The sequence below is a fragment of the Schistocerca gregaria genome, chromosome 2 (genome assembly GCF_023897955.1).
Source record: "Schistocerca gregaria isolate iqSchGreg1 chromosome 2, iqSchGreg1.2, whole genome shotgun sequence".
NCBI lineage: Eukaryota > Metazoa > Arthropoda > Insecta > Orthoptera > Acrididae > Schistocerca > Schistocerca gregaria.
This window is the reverse complement of record NC_064921.1, coordinates 858,209,344-858,233,969: the sequence shown is the minus strand read 5'-3', so window position 1 is coordinate 858,233,969 and position 24,626 is coordinate 858,209,344. Positions and strand designations below refer to the sequence as shown.

General features: G+C 42.5%; 2 long non-coding RNA genes across 2 annotated transcripts in view; both read right to left on the bottom strand.

The window, feature by feature from the left end:
• The window catches only part of LOC126335236 (uncharacterized), a 945,258-nt gene that overhangs the window by 628,928 nt on the left and 291,704 nt on the right, over positions 1–24,626 (bottom strand). The gene's annotated exons all lie outside the window — the stretch shown is intronic.
• The window catches only part of LOC126335235 (uncharacterized), a 35,097-nt gene that overhangs the window by 8,318 nt on the left and 2,153 nt on the right, over positions 1–24,626 (bottom strand). The window contains exon 2 of the long non-coding RNA XR_007564830.1: positions 8,662–8,719. This is a non-coding gene — a long non-coding RNA (uncharacterized LOC126335235). The remainder of the gene's footprint in view (positions 1–8,661; positions 8,720–24,626) is intronic.

Below are 24,626 nucleotides of genomic sequence, written 5' to 3'. Positions count from 1 at the left end.
TATATATATATATATATATATATATATATATATATATAAGCCCCCCATGAATCATGGACCTTGCGGTTGGTGGGGAGGCTTGCGTGCCTCAGCGATACAGATGGCTGTACCGTAGGTGCAACCACAACGGAGGGGTATCTGTTGAGAGGCCAGACAAACATGTGGTTCCTGAAGAGGGGCAGCAGCCTTTTCAGTAGTTGCAGGGGCAACAGTCTGGATGATTGACTGATCTGGCCTTGCAACATTAACCAAAATGGCCTTGCTGTGCTGGTACTGCGAATAGCTGAAAGCAAGGGGAAACTACAGCCGTAATTTTTCCCGAGGACATGCAGCTTTACTGTATGATTAAATGATGATGGCATCCTCTTGGGTAAAATATTCCGGAGGTAAAATAGTCCCCTATTTGGATCTCCGGGTGGGGACTACTCAGGAGGATGTTGTTATCAGGAGGAAGAAAACTGGCGTTCTACGGATCGGAGCGTGGAATGTCAGATCCCTTAATCGGGCAGGTAGGTTAGAAAATTTAAAAAACGAAATGGATAGGTTAAAGTTAGATATAGTGGGGATTAGTGAAGTTCGGTGGCAGGAGGAACAAGACTTCTGGTCAGGTGACTACAGGGTTATAAACACAAAATCAAATAGGGGTAATGCAGGAGTAGGTTTAATAATGAATAGGAAAATAGGAATGCGGGTAAGCTACTACAAACAGCATAGTGAACGCATTATTGTGGTCAAGATAGATACGAAGCCCACACCTACTACAGTAGTACAAGTTTATATGCCAACTAGCTCTGCAGATGATGAAGAAATTGAAGAAATGTACGATGAAATAAAAGAAATTGTTCAGATAGTGAAGGGAGACGAAAATTTAATAATAATGGGTGACTGGAATTCGAGTGTAGGAAAAGGGAGAGAAGGAAACATAGTAGGTGAATATGGATTGGGGCTAAGAAATGAAAGAGGAAGCCGCCTAGTAGAATTTTGCACAGAGCACAACTTAATCATAGCTAACACTTGGTTTAAGAATCATGAAAGAAGGTTGTATACGTGCAAGAACTCTGGAGATACTAAAAGGTATCAAATAGATTATATAATGGTAAGACAGAGATTTAGGAACCAGGTTTTAAGTTGTAAGACATTTCCAGGGGCAGATGTGGACTCTGACCACAATCTATTGGTTATGACCTGTAGATTAAAGCTGAAGAAACTGCAAAAATGTGGGAAATTAAGGAGATGGGACCTGGATAAACTGAAAGAACCAGAGGTTGTACAGAGTTTCAGGGAAAGCATAAGGGGACAATTGACAGGAATAGGGGAAAGAAATACAGTAGAAGAAGAATGGGTAGCTCTGAGGGATGAAGTAGTGAACGCAGCAGAGGATAAAGTAGGTAAAAAGATGAGGGCTGCTAGAAATCCTTGGGTAACAGAAGAAATATTGAATTTAATTGATGAAAGGAGAAAATATAAAAATGCAGTAAATGAAGCAGGCAAAAAGGAATACAGACGTCTCAAAAATGAGATCGACAGGAAGTGCAAAATGGCTAAACAGGGATGGCTAGAGGACAAATGTAAGGATGTAGAAGCTTATCTCACTAGGGGTAAGATAGATACTGCCTACAGGAAAATTAAAGAGACCTTTTGAGAGAAGAGAACCACGTGTATGAATATCAAGAGCTCAGATGGCAACCCAGTTCTAAGCAAAGAAGGGAAGGCAGAAAGGTGGAAGTAGTATATAGAAGGTTTATACAAGGGTGATGTACTTGAGGACAATATTATGGAAATGGAAGAGGATGTAGATCAAGTCGAAATGGGAGATAAGATACTGCGTGAAGAGTTTGACAGAGCACTGAAAGACCTGAGTCAAAACAAGGCCCCCGGAGTAGACAACATTCCATTAGAACTACTGACGGCCTTGGGAGAGCCAATCATGACAAAACTCTTCCAGCTGGTGAGCAAGATGTATGAGACAGGCGAAATACCCTCAGACTTCAAGAAGAATATAATAATTCCAATCCCAAAGAAAGCAGGTGCTGACAGATGTGAAAATTACCGAACTATCAGTTTAATAAGTCACAGCTGCAAAATACTAACGCGAATTCTTTACAGACGAATGGAAAAACTGGTAGATGTGGACCTCAGGGATGATCAGTTTGGATTGCATCGAAATGTTGGAACACGTGAGGCAATACTGACCTTACGACTTATCTTAGAAGAAAGATTAAGAAAAGGCAAACCTACATTTCTAGCATTTGTAGACTTAGAGAAAGCTTTTCACAATGTTGACTGGAATACTCTTTTTCAAATTCTAAAGGTTGCAGGGGTAAAATACGGGGAGCGAAAGGCTATTTACAATTTGTACAGAAACCAGATGGCCGTCATAAAAGTCGAGGGGCATGAAAGGGAAGCAGTGGTTGGGAAAGGAGTGAGACATGGTTGTAGCCTCTCCCTGATGTTATTCAATCTGTATATTGAGCAAGCAGTAAAGGAAACAGAAGAAAAATTTGGAGTAGGTATTAAAATTCATGGAGACGAAGTAAAAATTTTGAGGTTCGCCGATGACATTGTAATTCTGTCAGAGACGGCAAAGGACTTGGAAGAGCAGTTGAACAGAATGGACAGTGTCTTGAAAGGAGGATATAAGATGAACATCAACAAAAGCAAAACGAGGACAATGGAATGTAGTCAAATTAAATCGGGTGATGGTGAGGGAATTAGATTAGGAAATGAGACACTTAAAGTAGTAAAGGAGTTTTGCTATTTAGGAAGTAAAATAACTGATGATGGTCGAAGTAGAGAGGATATAAAATGTAGACTGGCAATGGCAAGGAAAGCGTTTCTGAAGAAGAGAAATTTGTTAACATCAAATATAGATTTATGTATCAGGAAGTCGTTTCTGAAAGTATTTGTTTGGAGTGTAGCCATGTATGGAAGTGAAACAAGGACGATAACTAGTTTGGACAAGAAGAGAATAGAAGCTTTCGAAATGTGGTGCTACAGAAGAATACTGAAGATAAGGTGGATAGATCACGTAACTAATGAGGAGGTATTGAATAGGATTGGGGAGAAGAGAAGTTTGTGGCACAACTTGACTAGAAGATGGATAGGTTGGTAGGACATGTTTTGAGGCATCAAGGGATCACAAATTTAGCGTTGGAGGGCAGCGTGGAGGGTAAAAATCGTAGAGGGAGACCGAGAGATGAGTACACTAAGCAGATTCAGAAGGATGTAGGTTGCAGTAGGTACTGGGAGATGAAGCAGCTTGCACAGGATAGAGTAGCATGGAGAGCTGCATCAAACCAGTCTCAGGACTGAAGACAACAACAACAACAACATATATGAGCTGAGTCACATAAGACATAACACCCTCATTATTCAGGGGGCCATCACACGTATCGACAAGCGGTGATTGGCGAATCATAGCCAACTATGGGACACATACTTTGGTACATGCACATTAATCACAACTTTTATATTGACCGAGATAATGAGGGAAGTAAATGTTTTTTAAATGAGTTGCTATACTTTTTTTACCATCATTTGAACACTCAGGAAAAGACTCATAAAGTGGTGTAACACATATTGCTCTTGTAATTCAAACTTTGCTTAAAAGACGCTGGGAAATATTGTACGATTGAAGGTTGAGGTGATCAGAAGCGGCTGCAGACTGTAAACATGCCTCACTCAACCCGCAGGCCGAGTTGCCGTGCTCTATGCAGAATGAACAATACACCATAGGCACAAGGGTGGCAACTCATGTTTTGTATTTAACTGTGGCACATGCTAGTGAATTGCTTATCAAAAGGGGATTATGAGAACAATGCCGAAAATATGAACATTTCCAGGCTGAAATAAATAGTTATTGTATGTACACAGCAATCACTTTGTCACATAGTTCATCATTTAAGCTTTGCCCCCTTCCTGCTTACATGTCACACCTGACGCACAGTAAGCCATTGATAATGTTATTGATGGATGCATAATGGGAAACTCTTCACCAGGTGATGCCTGAGTGTGTCTGCTGTGAAACTACTGTTTCCAAGATAGTATTGGACATTATAATTAGAGAGAATACACGTTTGATAAGATAATCATCTTATTCACATTCATTTGCTGAGCACCTACCACCAAACAATATGACAGAAGGACAACCTACATGGTATACACATTGTTCACACATGCTACATTTATACTTCTAAGATATTACTGGTCATTTACACATATTGTTTTATAATGCATTGGTACCTACTGATAACCTTCACAATTCATAGTGTTCTTAACAAAACATGGCATTGTACTTTACTTAAGCATGTACTTAAATGGTTTACCTTTGACTGCAAGACACATCTGTAATCGATGTTGAAGAGACTGGGTAACAGATGAAAGGTCAGTGGATGAAACGGCAGAGCAACCTGTGATGATTTGGTGGCGCATGTCATCTGGTGTTGTTGGGGCTTCACTGTATACTGCACGTTTCAGTGTTCCCCACAAAAAGAAATCAAGTGGAGTCAAATCAGGGGACTAGGTAGGCCATTGTACTGCAGCATTCCACCTAACCCAGGGGTCAGGAAATGTCTCGTTCAATATTTGACTTGCAACACGTGAGGAGTGAGCTGGGCAGACCTCGTGTTGGGACCACATACACAGATGCTCATTGAGTTGTATATCCCCTAGCAGAATGGATAGACTGTTTCTAAGAAATTCTCCATACTTATTTCCATTTAATACTCCTCTAATGAAATAAGGTCCTACAATGTAATATCCTACAATGCTGCACCACACGTTGACACGCCATTGCCTTTGGTCCTGTCCTGACACAGCCAATGTGGGTTCTCAGCTGCCTAGTAGTGCATATTACATAAATTTAAACCATTCCCATGATTATCGATAGTTGCTTCATCAGTGAAGAGCACACCTTTGAAGAATATATTATCATCTCGCAGGCGTCGCAGAAATAAACGATAAAATTCCATACAATGTTCGAAATCGCATCCTTCGATTGTCTGATGGAGTGAAAGGTGATATGGGTGGAAATAATGCCGGTGAAGATTGTGCATGACACTCATCTGACTGACCCCACACTCCATAGCAATAAGTCTCATGCCACTGCATGACACTCATCTGACTGACCCCACACTCCATAGCAATACGTCTCATGCCACAATGAGGATCGGTAAACGTCATGGCCAGAAGAGCCTCTATGTGGTCTCTGTTGGTCGCAGTCTTCTTCATCCTCCTTTGTCTGCTGTTAAAGCTGCCTGTTCACACTTGTGTAGTAATCATTCTTGCAATGGCCTGGTGAGTAGAACACCAACGATCAGGATACGTATCTCTGTACTACCGTACAGGTTCAACATCATTTCTGTGACATTCACCATACAGAAGTAACATGACTAACTTCTCCTGCTTTGTGTATATATATGGACGTAATGTTCCAGCAGCAACCATGTCTGGATACGAGACGCATGTCATGCTGGTTGAACGTCGCACGACCTACTAGTTTTATGACGTGGCCTGCTTTCCGGATCATGCAAGATGTGTTTACAGTCAGCAGCTGCTTGTGACTGCCTTGACGTTCAGTCGTACAATATTTCCCAGCATGTTTTAAGCAATGTTTGAATCACAATAGCAACATACGATACATCACTATACACGTCTTTTCCAGAGCATCCGAACAATGGTAAAAAAAAGTATAGCATCTAATTTAAAAAATATATACTTGCCTCATTATCTCGGTCAACATATACATTGTGATTATTGTGCACATACCATTCTATGTGCCCCATGGTTGGCTATGATTTGCTGATCACCACTTGTCGATATGTGCAATCGCCCCCAGAATAAAGGGGGTGTTACATCTTACGCGACTCACCCTGTATATATATACAGGGTGTTACAAAAAGGTACGGCCGAACTTTCAGGAAAGATTCCTCACACACAAAGAAAGAAAATATGTTATGTGGACATGTGTCCGGAAACGCTTACTTTCCATGTTAGAGATCATTTTATTACTTCTCTTCAAATCACATTAATTATGGAATGGAAACACACAGCAACAGTACGTACCAGCATGACTTCAAACACTTTGTTATAGGAAATGTTCAAAATGTCCTCCGTTAGGGAGGATACATGTATCCACCCTCCATCACATGGAATCCCTGATGCTCTCATGCAGCCCTGGAGAATGGCGTATTGTGTCACTTCCGTCCAAAATACGAGTACGAAGAGTCTCTACATTTGGTACCGGCATTGTGTAGACAAGAGCTTTCAAATGCCCCATAAATGAAAGTCAAGAGGGTTGAGGTCAGGAGAGTGTGGAGTCCATGGAATTGGTACACCTCTACCAATCTATCGGTCACCAAATCTGTTGCTGAGAAGTGTACGAACACTTCAACTGAAATGTCCAGGAGCTCCATCGTGCATGAACCACATGCTGTTTTGTACTTGTGAAGGCACATGTTCTAGCAGCACAGGTAGAGTATCACGTATAAAATCATGATAACATGCTCCATTGAGTGTAGGTGGAAGAACATGGGGCCCAATCAAGAGATCACCAACAATGCCTGCACAAACATTCACAGAAAATCTGTGTTGATGACGTGATTGCACAATTGCATGCGGATTGTCATCAGCCCACACATGTTGATTGTAAACATTTACAATTTGATCATGTTGGAATGAAGCCTCATCCCTAAAGAGAACATTTGCACTGAAATGGGGATTGACATATTGTTGGATGAACCATTCGCAGAAATGTACCCGTGGAGGCCAATCAGCTGCTGATAGTGCCTGCACACGCTGTACATGGTACGGATACAACTGGTTCTCCCGTAGCACTCTCCATACAGTGAAGTGGTCAACATTACCTTGTACAGCAGCAACTTCTCTGACGCTGACATTAGGGTTATCGTCAACAGCACAAAGAAATGCCTTGTCCATTGCAGGTGTCCTCGTCATTCTAATTCTTCCCGAGTCGCGAGTCATAGGCTGGAATGTTCCGTGCTCCCTAAGATGCCAATCAATTGCTTCAAATGTCTTCCTGTCGGGACACCTTCATTCTGGAAATCTGACTCAATACAAATGTACCACGCCACGGCTATTTCCCCGTGCAAATCCATACATCAAATGGGCATCTGCCAACTCTGCATTTTTAATCATTGCACTGACTGCAAAACCATGTTCGTGATGAACACTAACCTGTTGATGCTACGTACTGATGTGCTTGATACTAGTACTGTAGAGCAATGAGTCACAGGTCAACACAATCACCGAAATCAACATTACCTTCCTTCAATTCTGCCAACTGCTGCTGACTCAGGGAGTCTATAAAAGCATCCAGGGACCAAGTTTGATCCATGTTTAACACTTACCTTCATCAAAATTTTTTCACAGTCTCAATAAGGATTCATCTCACTAGGTATTATTGTATTTTTTTATTGCTATAAACACACTTTTAGATTTCATTGCTGTTGACATGCAGTTTCAGCCAGCTATTTGTTCTTTGTATTGTGTGGGTATTTTTTACTATTTATAAATGAGACTAGTTCTGGCACCTTTCCATAGATGCTCTTGCTATTAGCTGATAGAGTATTAACATATTGTCTCTCCAATCTTCTATGATGAATGCTATTCTGTGCGCACTCAGAATGTGTCTTATCAGGTGTGTAGAGGGATTTCTCTATCCTAAGAAATCCACATGTGCCTGCTGCACATACGCCGCTATCCTGGAAGCTGCTTCCTGCAAGTAGTGCACACACCTGACCTAGGGGGCTATACACTTCTTCACCCAACCCCAGAGCTCAAGAAATCCACATCCACAATGATCAAGGAATTGTCTGATCCTCTGTTTTAAGCCACCCTATTACCTCCAAACCAGAGGACCATGGTCATTTGTGGGAGTGACGCTGCACAATGTTAGCTCTGTTTTCACTCTGTGAGCGTGACCTGCTGTCTTCACAAACTCAGCCTGCTACCTGTAGGAAATAAGGATGGCCTGTGAACCGAGGCAGCAGACATTAGTTGTGCTGACATGAGCAATGATTTGCAGCCGAGAGCACCCAGTGCGCTCAGTCACTGCCGGCAGAGCCTGCTCCACATCTCAGACTAGAACCTCCTGGCAAGCAGACAGAGTGGACACTAGCCTTTTCCAACCTGCTCTGGCTATAACATTGCCCATCCCATGGGCCCCTGCAGAGCACACAGATCAGAGCAAACTGTCTTTGCTGTGTGCATGCCATGAAGTGTATAACATTTTAGGTCTTGTGTCGTGTACTACTATACTTAACTTGGTAGTGTATTTAATTGTACAGCACTGTTTACCTCATGTTGGGTACTACAACAGAAGTTTGCAAGATCAAATACTGGCAAATAACACCCATACAAAATCATCACTACAGCTGCACACAGTGTCATCACAGTTTTTTTCAAGATAAGAAAGAAACTAAAAAAGGAAACAAAGGAACAAAAATGGAGTTGAAGGAACAGATAAAGTGTTAACTAGACTTAGTGAAAGACAGTTTAACAATCACAAACAGCATATATCTAAATTTATATCAACATCTTAGGAAGACATTTGACAACTGCTTCAGACAGACAATTTAAGACATTTGAACTAATTGTTCAGGTTGTTGATCTAAAATGAAGAGTATGATACGTATCACATACCTTTCCCTGATGAAATGGAAATAGTGTCCTCTGGATCCTTTTCCCTCCAGTTTAACTCCTGTAAAATACATGTGACTTAAATGAACAGTTAGCAAATGTATATTCTAAATGCATTGACACTTGTGAAACTGACAGCACTCAAAATTTATGGGATTATATAAATAATATTATTTACACAAACTACTCATGGTGTAAAGTTCACCACATTTATTTTGAGTTCAACTCAAAATATTTTACTAGGAACATTAGCTCTAGTTAAACCTGAGATGATTAGAAAGAGGATACTTTTACTTTTGTCCTGCAACGCTCAGTGTTGTTTCATGGTTCTTGGTGGTCACAATTGATAGGTTAATAGTGGAACAATCAAGTTCTTCACACTTTCCCCCAGAGATGAGGGAGGAGCAGTGTATAACATCCATAGAATAACTATTAGGCAATCTTAACCAAATAGGCTGGGAAACATTGTGAGATGGATGCTAACATTATCAGTACAAAAGTAAGGATATTTTACTCAATTTTGATAATTTATTCTAAAATAGGTATTGATCATTACTTAGCAGATGGGATTAAAGGAACTGCAAATCAAGAAAAATGCTCACAGTCCATATGTGTACCCATGCGTCACAGAGCCTATGTATACATCTGTCCGCACAAGCACCAGCATAGTTGTCTCACAATGTCCTTCCTAGTTCCTGATTAACTGAGGCCACTAGAAGGCCACAGACAAGAGGCCATAAACGTTTTGTGTCTGGCTGCTGCCAACATTAGTGATCTAAAATACAGTACCTATGTTACTGTAGCCCTTACGAAGTGATTGCCTTCCTGTACTGTGCCAACCCAGTAAACACACGTGAAGTGCCAGAACTTTGTCAGGAAAGTGCAACTTGTTCCTGCCTGCACTACCACTGTCCCTGTAGCTGCCAATGTGTTGGGATCCAGCAGGTGGAGCTTGCTTCGTCCTCCTCTCCCCACACCTTCCCAAAATCTCAGTCAGGACACTGTGAACAAATTATAAGTGTGTAGCAGAGGTGCATAACACTTCTGTCCTACCTATTTAGTTTGTCTATGGTGTATAAGAATAATATCTATCCATGTACAGCCAACTATCTCTCTATGTGATGTGTGCATAAAAGGGGATAATAAATTTGTTGGTTAATCCTGGAATACATAGTCTCATAATTTTAAGAGTGGACTTGTGTCTTTCATCTGGGCAACATTGGCAACATTTTGAGGCTTATTACACGTGTTTACTAATTAACTGTAACTTAGTTTATGATGTGTCACAAAAGAAAAATGAGAGCATTGACTATGGATCTAGAGTTCTGTCAAAAACCCCTATATACATGTATACATTCCCATCCACCCAGGGCCTAACAAAATTTCCTTTAACCTCATCCTTCATATCAAACCTTGAGTCTCTATGGAAACTTCACTTCAGGCATTGGAATGATGAAAGCCATACATTATTTTTGTATCTCCTCCATAATGTTGTCATTCACTGCCTTATCTGTATTATTTATTAATGATGATCATGTGATTCATCTTCCTGCCAATGCCTGGAGGAATGTTTCTGTGGAACTTTATTTTATTTCTCTCTACGGTCTTTTGTGATTGGTAGCCATGTGCCTCCTTTTTTACTAAATCCTGGGGTAGTATCCTAAAAGAAATGGAAACAAATACTTACCCTTGGCGGCCAAACTTCCCCGAATGGGGGACTCCCACGTCACAATGCCATACTCTCATTTCCATGGCAGCAAAGCTGCTAGCCAGTGGAGGTTTCCTTTCCTCTTCCTTTGGGAGGCCAGGGGTATGTCTTTTAGTTTTCCTTTCAAACTTAGTTGGCAGTATCACATCTTAACAGAAGAACAGAACTTTCACACTGTTCTTAAAATTGTGCCATTTGATTGGTCCTGTGGCCTGCTGGGTAGAATCTCCTCTAAGTCTTCTCTGTTCAGAAAGAAGAGAGCAATAGATACTCATGTTTTTTCCAACCCTAATTGGATTAACATCTCATGCTTTGTGGTGGGTGTGGGCAACTGGTCAGTTTGCCACTCTCTTCATAGGGTACTGATGCTGAGGGTTGTGACTGATTTAGGGAGAAAAAGATTGTGAGTGAAGAGTCTGCCGAGAGGAGCTTGTGAGTATTGATGCTCCACTGAAATGTGGAGATGTAGCTCTAGGTTGACTTGGATTTTATGATTTATGATCTGTTTAAATCTGTGGCACCTTCAGGCAAAGGGAATGATTATATTTATATTACAATAACATTTTGCACGTGAAATTTGTTACATTGAGTGAAGCTTAGTGTCAAAAATTCCATTTATTAGAGGTCCTTATATCTGTTTGTGTAGATGCTCCATGTGGTCATCATTAGCCGTGTACCCATCTTTCCCATTTAAAATCAATAAATTTAATTTGGTGTGTGTAGCATTAATTCATTTTATCTTAATCATGATGGTGAGTAAGTATAGTATTTCTCACCATGTGCAGAGTAGCATGCGGTCTTCAGCCAATGTTATTTATTTGGCAGCCATTTTGCCATGAAATGAAACCTTGCAAAGTTTTACTGTCTGTGGTAGTCACAGTTTCCCACTCTTATGCTTCACTGTTGATCTGGCAGCCCGAAGGTAGTGTATGATACAGAAACCTATACTTAAATAGATCATAAACCTTATGTTTCAGTGAGGCTTACCATAGCTGATCGTCATACAAATTCACTTAATTCCCCCATGTCATATATAACTATGGGACTGTTGGTATTACAGCTTGACAATGAATAGTGCTGAAAATGTCCTATTCAGTGCTAAACATTGTCACTAAATAACTGGATTCTTGAATGCTAAATCTCTAGACCATTAAGATTATTCAGAATTCCATTCCTTTACACACTGTGGTGATTAAAGTCATAGGGTACCTCCTAATACAGGGTGGCCGAGCAGTTCTAGATGCTACAGTCTGGAACTGCGCGACCGCTACGGTCGCAGGTTCGAATCCTGCCTCGGGCATGGATGTGTTTGATGTCCTTATGTTATTTAGTTTTAAGTAGTTCTAAATTATAGGTGACTAATGACCTCAGAAGTTAAGTCTCATAGTGCTCAGGGACATTTTCTTTTAAACAGGTCGCTACCGCAAACAGTCGTTAAGTTCACCTATATTTTTTTACCTTTGAAGACTAACGTATCAAAGGCGTATGTCATACGTCCACTATTGATCTGTGCATTTATTTCAAGCAGTGCTGACTGTCCTTTAGCACTGAAACTCTACGCAAAGGCCACTGCTCTCGGTCGTTAACTGAAGGCTGTCGGCCACAGTGTTTTCCATGGTGAGTGGTAATGCCCGAAATTTGGTATTCTCGGCACACTCTTGCCTTTGTCGGTCTCGGAACACTAAAATCCCTAACGGTTTGCGGAATGGAATGTCCCATGCGTCTTGCTCCAACTACCATTCCGCATTCAAAGTCTGTTAACTCCTGTCTCCCGGCCATAATCACGTTGGAAACCTTTTCACTTGAATCACCTGAGTACAAATCCCGTCTCCGTCAATTCACTGCCGTTTATTGCCTTCTGTACGCATACTACTGCCCTCTGTGTTCGTGCATATCGCTATCCCGTGACTTTTGTCACCACTGTGTATACCAAACATGTTTAAAAATTGTCTTGCTAAGAATGCTAGCTGAAGTAACTTCGTTACTACGTGGTCATTCCGGATAGATTAATTTGTTTGGTTTAGTCTATTAAAATCATAGGGCATAAATGTTTCACAATAATTTCAGAATCCAGTACTACCCTGCATGCATAGTGAACGAGCAATCATAAAATTTTATGTGTACAGACTGAAGCTGCTGCGAATATTTGTACCCAGGTCACGAATCGAACCCGGGGCTCCTGCTTAGTAGGTAGGTTCGTTAGGCACTAAGACGCCTTGGCACGGCGATTCACATAACTGTACGGATTACCCTGGCATGCCTCTCTCCTCGATCCAGGTTACCACTGCTGCCCCAGTCTACTTTAAACTCCCCCTTACACATGAACAGAATTGCGGAGGCCCTCCATGTTCTGGAATAAAACCTCAGCATCGAACGTAAATGGGGCATCCAGCACGAAACCCAGAAACAGGTACTTACACAAACGAAATGACACAGTTTCAGAGACTTTACAGGTCTCATACAGATATTATTTTATGTACGGACTGAGGTGGTGAGTGAAAATTTGTACCAGGGCTGGGAATCGAACCTGGGTCTTCCACTTACTACGCAGGCTTGAGGCTTGTTATCCACTAAGACGCCTTCGTGCACTGGTGGAGGAGCAAGACATGCGAGGGTAAACCGTGCAACTGTGTGAACCTCTGTGCCAGGGTGGTTTAGTGGCTAACACAAGTGCCTAGTAAGCAACAGATCCACGTTAGAGCCTTGGTACAAAATTTCACTCGCCACTTCATTCTATATACATAAAATCATATCTGTATGAGACCAGTAAAGTGTCTGAAACTACGTCATTTCATTCGTAACTATAAAATGGAGGATCACGTTACATTTTTGGTCCCAGATAGCCAGAGTAAATACCTTAAAGTAGAAAGTCAAGATCCTCATTTCATGCGGTTGGCTCGCAACGTAGTGTAGTACCCTGTGCTTAATCCCAGAGTTAAGTATTGCTGTACTTAATCCGAAATTTGACTTCAGAATTACAGTGCATGCGCATCTACGGATATGCAATGAAAACCACTGCGAAATTCATGACAGTGGGTAATTAGAATGGTACCACATGTTAGGGTTTCTACACGTTCCATTCACGTGTGGAGCGTGGGAAGAATGATTGTTTAAATGTCTCTGTAATTAATCTAATCTTATCCTCTTGATCCCTATGCGAGTGATAGATAGGGGGTTGTATCATATTCCTAGAGTCAACATTTAGAGCCAGTTATTGGAACTTGGTAAGTAGGTTTTGTCGGGATGCTTTACATCTATCTTCAAGAGTGCCATTTCAGCATATCTGTGTCACTCTCACGTACAAACAAACCTTCTATGTATGCGTTCACTGCCTCCTGTTAGTCCTATTTGGTATGTATGCCACACACACGAGCAATAGACCAAAACGGGGATCAAGTTATTTATAATGCATGTCCATTGTATACTGACTGCATTTCCCTAGTATTCCGCCAATGCACCAGTCTGCCACCTACCTTACCCACGACCGAACCTATTTGATAACTCCATTTTACATTCCTACTGATTGATACACCCAGTTGTTTGTTGGAGTCGAATGTTTCCAAAACTAACGCTTTTACGTTTATGAAGACTTAAAACAAGTTGTCAAAATTGTAATCACTTTGACTAGCAAGGCTGCTCGCACACACCTCTGGGGAACGTCTGAAGTTACTTTCACTTCCGTCGATGACTGTCCATCCAAGGTAACATGGTGTCTTGCAGGTACACATCCGAGTTTTTTCTATTTTATGCACATTATTTCGGCGACCAGCCCAGTACTTATTTTCATGTTCTGTGAGTTTTGCTCTTATCTGCATCCGCTGGTTGGACTCCCACCAGAGTGGCTGGAGTCTAGCCAGCGAGTGCACATAACAGAAAATTCGCGACACCTGAAGAAGATGACTAGGTAGGTCGTCTAAATGTTGTGCGTAAAATGGAAACAACAACTCGGCTGTGCATCCAGAACCACACCTTTAACCAATTACGCCGAGAAAACCAGAAATCACATAACAAGCTACGTCCTCCCCACCAAAATATCCTCAATCCTGTCACAAATTTTGTTTAATACGGTACTCCACATAATAGTACCTTTTTAATAATCGTTGTTTTAATGGCGTGATCAAGGTGGAAATGCCTCGCTCTCCCTCTGGCCTGAATACAGGTGCTTCCAGCCACATATACGGGGACACAGAGTTTGATGTGCCATCTGAATCAAGAGGTTTGATTACATATGGTGTTCTATTGTTACAGTACCTGAAAAACAGGCATTGCCAGGGTATTCATTTTCCAATTATCTATTAGCAAAGAAAACAAAAAAAGAACAGTATTTTTAGTGTAATATCAAAAATTTTCATTTCCTTGTATTTCTGAAAACATCTTTGACATTATGAAGCAGTCGTAGAAGGAAATATGCATGACGTACAAATGCATAAGCACAGTATCCAAATTAGACAGTTTCAGCCCAAAGGGCGAAGCTGCTTCCCATCTCTATGACTTGTTTTCGCCTGCAGCTGTTTGCGCTTCGCACCTGAAATCTGTCAAAAATGCAGCCGGGTGTCAGGGATTTCCTTAAGTTGATTCGAGTCTGGGAATGTCTTCGTAGTAAAGAATAGATATATTAAAACTTTACCGATGATGCTGCAGTTTTTCACGCATATCATTGTTTATTATGTCATATCTACAGAAATATAGTCGGCAGGTCGTTCTTAACCCCACAGAGATCGCTGACTGACAGTAAGAGATACGTGTACCAAGTTTGGTTGAATTCGCTCCAGTGATTTAGGAGGAGATGTAGAACATACATACGTACATACATTTCTATAATACGTAAGGGTGCTACCCTGCAATGAGTGGATATCCGGGAACAAATGAAATTGGGGAACTTTACACACTTACTGGTCTCAAGTGATTTCTGGGAGTGTTAGTTGCCATAAAAAGTGCTAGCTTCATATAATTTACTGATACATTGGAAACCGCTCGTCGTAATGCAACGAAAATTGACATACAATGTGTAGTGGGTATCGCAATCTGCCTACAGTTGTGACTTTTGATCGTTATCGCCATATGATAACACAGTTTTTATGACCACAATTGCAAGAATTGAATATGTAACGCATGTAGTTCCACCAGGAGAGGGAAAGCACGCCACACTACCGTTGAACATCAAGGTTGTTGAGAATAAGATTCCCTGCTCGTCTCATCTCTCGCAATGGAAATCAGAACTGGCCACCGAATTTGACACCATGTCAAATCTCGTGCTTATATGATCAATCCACGAACCAGCCCTCAACCCAAGGCAGAAATTAGACGCGTCGTTGATAAAAATTTAAGCGAAACTTGGCTCTCGTATAGTTGAAAATTTTGTGGATGTCTGCAGAGAAGCGTGGTGGAACACATTTGCCTGTTTCATGTTTAATCTCAGTCTTTGTGTTTCGTATTGACTGTTGACATAATAATACTAGTGTTTTCAAATAAAGTATGTGTTTTATAATTAAAAAATATTACATTATTTATGGAACACCCAATATACACTCCTGGAAATGGAAAAAATAACACATTGACACCGGTGTTTCAGACCCACCATACTTGCTCCGGACACTGCGAGAGGGCTGTACAAGCAATTATCACACGCACGGCACAGCGGACACACCAGGAACCGCGGTGTTGGCCGTCGAATGGAGCTAGCTGCGCAGCATTTGTGCACCGCCGCCATCAGTGACAGCCAGTTTGCCGTGGCATACGGAGCTCCATCGCAGTCTTTAACACTGGTAGCATGCCGCGACAGCGTGGACGTGAACCGTATGTGCAGTTGACGGACTTTGAGCGAGGGCGTATAGTGGGCATGCGGGAGGCCGGGTGGACGTACCGCCGAATTGCTCAACACGTGGGGCATGAGGTCTCCACAGTACATCGATGTTGTCGCCAGTGGTCGGCGGAAGGTGCACGTGCCCGTCAACCTGGGACCGGACCGCAGCGACGCACGGATGCACGCCAAGACCGTAGGATCCTACGCAGTGCCGTAGGGGACCGCACCGCCACTTACCAGCAAATAAGGAACACTGTTGCTTCTGGGGTATCGGCGAGGACCATTCGCAACCGTCTCCACGAAGCTGGGCTGTGGTCCCGCACACCGTTAGGCCGTCTTCCGCTCACGCCCCAACATCGTGCAGCCCGCCTCCAGTGGTGTCGCGACAGGCGTGAATGGTGGGACGAATGGAGACGTGTCGTCTTCAGCGATGAGAGTCGCTTCTGCCTTGGTGCCAATGATGGTCGTATGCGTGTTTGGCGCCGTGCAGGTGAGCGCCACAATCAGGACTGCATACGACCGAGGCACACAGGGCCAACACCCGGCATCATGGTGTGGGGAGCGATCTCCTACACTGGCCGTACACCTCTGGTGATCGTCGAGGGGACACTGAATAGTGCACGGTACATCCAAACTGTCATCGAACCCATCGTTCTACCATTCCGAGACCGGCAAGGGAACCTGCTGTTCCAACAGGACAATGCACGTCCGCATGTATCCCGTGCCACCCAACGTGTTCTAGAAGGTGTAAGTCAACTACCCTTTCCAGCAAGATCTCCGGATCTGTCCCCCATTGAGCATGTTTGGGACTGGATGAAGCGTCGTCTCACGCGGTCTGCACGTCCAGCACGAACGCTGGTCCAACTGAGGCGCCAGGTGGAAATGGCATGGCAAGCCGTTCCACAGGACTACATCCAGCATCTCTACGATCGTCTCCATGGGAGAATAGCAACCTGCATTGCTGCGAAAGGTGGATATACACTGTACTAGTTCCGACATTGTGCATGCTCTGTTGCCTGTGTCTATGTGCCTGTGGTTCTGTCAGTGTGATCATGTGATGTATCTGACCCCAGGAATGTGTCAATAAAGTTTCCCCTTCCTGGGACAATGAATTCACGGTGTTCTTATTTCAATTTCCAGGAGTGTATAATATGTAACACTTAATATCTATGAATAAAAAGTTATCATTAACAGGCAAATACTGCTGCAAAATCCATTTTGTACCTTAAACGGCCCAGCAAAATTCGTACTGTCCAATATTTTTTGTTGATAACTAGCAAATGGGTAGTAATTTCTGCTGGATTCTTGTCCGATCGAAAACGATGTTAACAGTTCTTGAGTTTATTGAGAGTCTTCACGTATGCTTCTGAACTGATGATTGACACTCTCCACATCCACGAGAATGACGACATCACAATCCCAGAAGACTGTCACCATGACTTTTTCGGCAGAGGAGGTTGTTTTGAATTTCTTCTTTTGTGGTGAATGAGGATGATGTCACTCCACTGACTGCCTTATTGTTTCCGGCGCAAAGCGGTGCACCCAGCTCTCGTCCCCCGTAACGATCCGTGTCAGAAAGGACTCTCCATCGGTCTCAAAACGCTCTAACAATTCAGATGAAATGGCCTTTCTTTGAATCTTGTGGTCCGCTTTCAGTATTCGTGGAACCCATCGTGAGCACCTCTTTGAATATCCGAGAGTCTCGACCATTGCAGACGCACTTACAATGCTGACCGACAACTGAAGAGCCAGTTGCTGAGTTGTGATGCGCCGGTCGTCAAGAATAAAGGCATCCACACGATTCAGCATGTCTGGAGCAGTGGTTGTGACAGGACGTCGTGGGCTTGGCTGATCGTGGAGCTCAGTTTCTCAATTTCCTGAGGCTGTAACGTCCTTTACCCAACGCCCAGCTGTACTCCTATCAACTGCAGCATCGGCATACACTGCACACGAACGTTTATAGATGCTTACCACGGTTTCTTTTTCTGCACAAAAGAATTCCATAACGGCAAGCTGCTTGGAACACAAGTCGTTTGTAGACGTCATTTTGACGCTGTACTACGGCCCTGCCATCTGTCAGAACGGTTCGAAACTTCACCGGCGCACAGAACAAACATCAAATGTGAAGCACCAACAAGGATGTTTGTCTATGTATATTAATGCCTTTTTTTTTAAATGTGGGGCATTTTTTGAACGACCGATATATTTTCCACCGGATTAGCAACATGAGGAAATGTCTTTTTCTTTTAATATGGAAACTGTTGTCCTTGTCCACTGTCCCTTGAGCCATAACTTCTAGGTCATTTTACAGTCCTTTTTCGTATGGCGCAGACATCTGTAGTTGTATGGATTCCTCTTTCCTATCTTAATTTAGCCAAGATATAATATCTTCCACCTACGTTTGCAGAACCAGTCATTACAATAGGATCTGGTGTGAATTCTGCAAACAGAGCGACCTCATCCATGCTGTAGTCACTCTCCAAACAAATGTCGGAAACAGAATTAATCTCCTCAGTTTCCTTTCCATTTAGCGTACTTGCCACATCTTTGGTCACTGGCATGGTTTTCTAGCCTACGAATTTTTTGTCTGACAGCTTTTCTATTTCAGTATTGAGGTTACTGCTGGATTGTGGTCTCCCGCGGTTCTTTCCCTGGCGTATGGTAGGAGCGGCATCCCGCGCTACACCGCTGTGTGGCTGTTAGTTGGGTCACAGGCGACAGTGTACCACTTTAAGGAATCATACAGTACTTAGGAATGGAGCGTATCGTATTTAAGGAATATAGTGACTGATTAATAATTATACCCAAATAACAAATAAGTCAATAATGAATGAATTAGTAGACAGAGCACTATTTTCTGTGTATCTAACACAAATTTGACTGGTATGTAGTCAATACTTGCACAAATGAGGCAAATGTTCCAGAACTGTGTGCACATTTATTTAAGTCTGAAAAGTGAAGTTTCTAATGGAGAAAGTAATGACGACAAATTATTTATAAACAATGGCAGCATAGCTAACAGCAGGAACATTTGTGATAGGTGTGGTTTTCTTATGGAGAGACTGGGGGTATCTTCTTTTGGAAAGTTTTGACTATCAGTTATATGACATCTTACCCTACATCGGCTGCAATCATGAAAGTTTCTTTTCTTTATATATGGGACGCTGCAGGTCCTATATACGATGATACTGAAAACTGCTTAGATTTCAATTAGCCATTGTTACTGTCAATTATGAATCGACTGCGCGCATGAACTTCAGGGTGGTTTCCCAAGAAACTGGGATCGGGAATGATGAGTCAATATAAAGTGACGGAAAAAAATCGCAACACCAAAAAGAAGTTGTACGACATAAACAAAAATTTGAGAGATTATGTCTATGCAAATTTCACGACTGAGCGAGGTGGCTCAGGGGTTAGTGCATTGGACTCTCATTCGGGAGGACGACGGTTCAAACAATCGTCCGACCATTCTGATTTACGTTTTCGGTGATTTCCTTAAATCACTTCAGACAAATGCCGGGATGTTTCCATTGAAAGAGCACAGCCGTTTTTCTTACCTATCGTTCCACAAACCGAGCATGTTCTCCGTCTCTAATGACCTCGTTGTCGACGGGATGTTAAACACTAATCCCCCCTCCTCCAAATTTCACGCCAACTGGATAAGAGGGGCGTTAGTAGTGCTTCTATGCGGATGCAAATCAGGTTTGCTTTAAATACACACTACAACGGTCGCGACCGTTAGTTACCTTTGAGATTGGACGTAGTGAGTTGACGTTAGCCGAGAACGCCTTTAATGCGACAAAGACGTCATTATCAACACCTCACTGACTCTGAACGAGGTCGTGTAATAGGGCTACGAGAATGTGGATGTTCCTTTTGTGATATTGCAGAAAACTTGGAAGGACTGTAGCCATTGTACATGGCTGCTGGCAACGGTGGTCACGAGAACGTACGGTCACTGGAAGACCGGGCTCCAGACGGTAACGCACCACTACCGAGCGGGGAGACCTTCGTGTTCGGAGTATGGCTCTGGCGCGTCCTACTTCATCTGCAGCAGCAATTTGAGCAGCGGTTCTCACCACAATGACACAACGAATTGTTACAAATTGGTTACTCCAAGAACAGCTCAAAGCCAGACGTCCCGTAGTGTGCATTCCTCTAACCCTAAACCAGCGCCATTTGCGATTTCAGTGTTGTCAGGCGAGAGCCCATTGGAAGGCAGGGTGAAGGTCTGTTGTGTTTTCTACTGAAAGTTGTTTCAGCCTCAGATCCAATGATGGCGATTCGACCTGTCGTGCTGCCACTGACGAATAGCATTCCAGGGGGTGTTTTCCAGCAGGATGACGCACGCTGTTGTAATCCAACAAGCTCCAAGAAATATCGATTTGTTGCATCGGCCTGCTCGGTTACCAGGCCTGTCTGCAATCGAGAACAGTTGGAACATTATTGGATGACAATTCCATCGTCATCCAAAACCAGCGTCAACCGTTCGGGTATTGACTGACCAAGTGCAACAGGCGTCGAATTCCGTCGCACACACTGACACCTGGCACCCTTACTACACAATGCATGCACGTTTGCATTCTTGTGTTCAATATTCTGGCGTTTACGCCGGTCATTAATGTACCAGCATTTCACATTTGCAACGCCTTACCTCGCATATACATTAAACTGTGATTTTGCACTGGTAATCACTTAAATATGTTATCTAGAGAAATGTGTTCTTGAAATTTCATTACTCTACATTAATTATTTTTCGGTGTTGTGATTTTTTTCCGTCAGTATATCTTAGAGTTCTTCATTTTAGGTGGTTACCGCACGAGGTAGCCAAGCTGTCTTCGGCGCCTTGCCGCGATTCTCGTAGCTTCTCCCGTCGGAGGTTCGAGTCCTCCTTGGGGCATGGGTGTGTGTGTGTGTTGTCCTCAAAGTTACATTATAAAGTGTGTAAGCCTACGGACCGATGACCTCAGCAGTCTGGTCCTATAGGAACATACGGCAAATTTACACAAACGAGCTACTAAACAAGTGCCGAAACGGCTGGCCTTGTCTGAGGTCTTCACCTTATCTTTGATTCAAGCGGTGACGGTGAGTGGTAGTGCTTACCACGAAGACGGCTTTTTTTTTACCTTTGCATGTTGCTTCCTAACATGTTGTGGTAAAATTGCTTCGTACAAGGATCTAACTTCTAACCGATTTCTGGATGTTCACCACTGTTTCAGTCTCCTTAGTGCGATATTGTGTGGCGCGGTGTCTTGTGATGTTTACCTGTATGAAAATTATCGCGTTTTATCACAAGATATTTAGAATGTATCATTGAGTAACAAATTTCAAGTCACCGCGTATCAGGGCACCTAACTGCCTCAAAAATCACTTTATATCTTGTACTTAATCATTTCTTTCGTTAAACATCCACACAAGCCGCACGATAATTTTACAACCAATATTGCGTTATTTATTGTGTTTTTTTTTCATCAGTCTACTGTGTCTAGCACGGCGCGATCATAGACTTTTTAGCTATAAGTTAAGGAATGTGCTACACATTGTACCAGCTGTCGTTTCTCAAACGTCAGCACAACTGATTTTTGACGTTTATGTAACAGGCTATTCTCTTCGGAAGAATCCACCGTTGGTGAACGGTGGCGATAGCAAAGCGTCCGGAGGTGGAGAGGGGAGGCAGGAGGGGGGGGGGGGGGGGAAGGGCTGCTGCATCATGATAAAGATGCATCAGAGCGTCTTGTAATTCTGATCCTGAGCCACATTTGTATATACGTTTATCTATTTATTTATCTCAGGGAATCTGCTTACGGGAGAGGGGGGGGGGGGGGGGGTTGGAATACAATAATGAAATGCCTGAAATGCCCCGTAAATATATACAGCACTTCAAGAGGTGAGGACCAATTAAACTTTTCAGAAAAAAATCTTATGAAAAACGGGGGACTGAATACGGGACGTTTGACTACCACGACACATCTTATAGTTCCGTTACGTTCTACGTAGACTATGTCCGGCTTCCGTGCTTAATTGTACAGACAACATCAAAGAAGTAACAGTCACAACCCTGTGATGAAATTAAGTCGCCTGCACATAAGGAGCACCTCTCGTAGTCTCAACGTCGCATAAACACTATTATGTTGTCGGCGGAAAGGTGAGATGAAGTTGTCGATACCCAAGCGAAGTACAAAGAACTATGGCGGATCCGATTGCAGACCTACACCACCGTCTGTGAGTGCAATTTTGTGCAAAATGGAACAAAAACTTGCGTATTTCTTACCAACTTGAGGGACAACACAATCTGTAAATAGGCACGAACATACCGTTACGATCGCGGTACGATTCTAGAGGGTATAACAGAATTTTCTAGCGATACTGTTTAGCCTTCGTTTCCGCTGTGGAAAATTTAGATAGGATACTCATCGACTGCAATGGAGAGAAATAGCTTCGTGTGAGTGTGGCTGAAGGGCGATGCCAACCAAATCATCATAGACTGTCCTCTGAGATCAGAAGAAACAACCAATTTACAAGGGCGATCCAAATGAAATCCTCAAAAGTGGCATAAAATTCCTAAAAGTTGTACCATTGGTTTGGAATCTGGCAGAAGTTATCCTTGCATTTCGACAAATGACGAGCAGTTAGTAGTCTGTTACTGTATCATAGAAAAGAAAACAATGTCAGTACAAATGTGGCCAACACCTTATCGACTTGCACCACTTGCAACAGGAATCTGAGATACGTCCTGGAGTAGTGAAGCTGTTAAAGATGTGAAAATACATCGCAGGATAGAAGTACAGTACGGTGATTGATCTTTGTCCCTGCAGCAAGTTTTCGAGTGTTGTAAAAATCGTAAAAGAGGAGAAATTTCTGTGGAAGATGTTCCGCAGCCGGTTCAGGGAAGCAGCACAGTAACGAATGAAAACATTACCGCTGTTGTGAAGGAAAACTGTAGACCAAATTTAAACTAACCAGTCACTGTTTTGGATGTTAGTGCTGCTTAGCATATAATTTTGTCTATAAGGTACTCGATTCAATACAACGGTGGCGCCACGTCAGGTGACTGCTGAATTGTGAGGCATTTTTGCGTCGTTTTCAGGTCGAAAGTAATGGGCTTCTGGAGAGAATTGTTAGATGAAACCTGGGCACACTATCACCAACCTGAAAAAAAAGAGTGGGCACAGACTGGCGCCAAACCTCTTCGCCAAATAAAAGGAATCCGCACTCAACCATTGCTCATCAATTTCAGCGACTAAGTACAACTGAGTGTTGTACGCAGCTGATGGTGCTGTCTGAAGGTAGCCTAAGACTATGCCGACTCTGGCCATTATAATAAAATAAGCATCGCGATCTAGCCTGCTTTTTAACTGATTACATGTGGCTTACAATATCGCTGTTTCTCAAAAATGATACCAAAATATTTGAATTCTGAAAGTAATTTCTGGAGTATCCGAAAGGAGTGTTATAACGCCGCTGTATTTACGTTAGTGAATTAATCGACAACGTCTGAAGCTGCATGGGGCTGTTTTCGATATTTTGGTTATGTGTAAGAAGGTAACAACATGAGAAGACTGCTGCGAACTGCAGGAAGAGCTGCAGAGGATTGATGAGTGGGGCAGGGGCTGAACGTAAATAAATGTAACACACTGCGCACACACAGTAAGATAAATCCACTAATGTGCAATTACAATATAGGCGACAAATCAATGGAAACAGTATCAACCGTAAAATACGTAGGAGTAACCTTTCGGAGCAACCAAAAGTGGATGTCCATATAAAACAACCAGTACGAAATGCGGATGCCAGGCTGAGATTAATTGGTAGAATGTTAAGGAAAAGTCATTCATCCGCAAGAGAAGTGCCTTGGAAAACACATTTGAGACTGATCATCAGTCTGGGGCACTTACTAGTTATCATTAATATAATAGAGAAGATCCATCGGTGAGCTAGGCATGAGGGAAACCGACCGGTTAAAACACATTGCGGTATTTTAGTTCTTCCGTCTCGACTATAACATGTTTTTATTTTTTACTAATAACCGAGTAAAAAACCGAAATATAATCAGCCATATCAGGAGATCAAAATTTTTTTTTTAAATAAACCTTTCTTAAAACAGGAGTATGTTTTATTTGTGAAATTTATATTGGTTTTAAATATGGCGTTATTACACAAAATGAGGACAGTAAGCAGTGCTATTTTAGTAATAATTCCGACGGAAACGAGCAAGAAACACAGGGCGTAAGAACTGGTACAGCACTGCTGAGACAATAATATCCGTGTTGTCGTGTATTCTGGCTTAACGTACGCACGTACATGCAGTGTGCAAGACTTCCCACCACCTCATCTATTCGGTAGCTTCTCGCTGTCGTCGACGGGCATCCGTCGTATTGCAGAATGACACCAACACTAGTCTGGAAATATGTTTACCAAGTTACGTAGCAATAAAGCGCAACGCTTCATTTGCTTGAA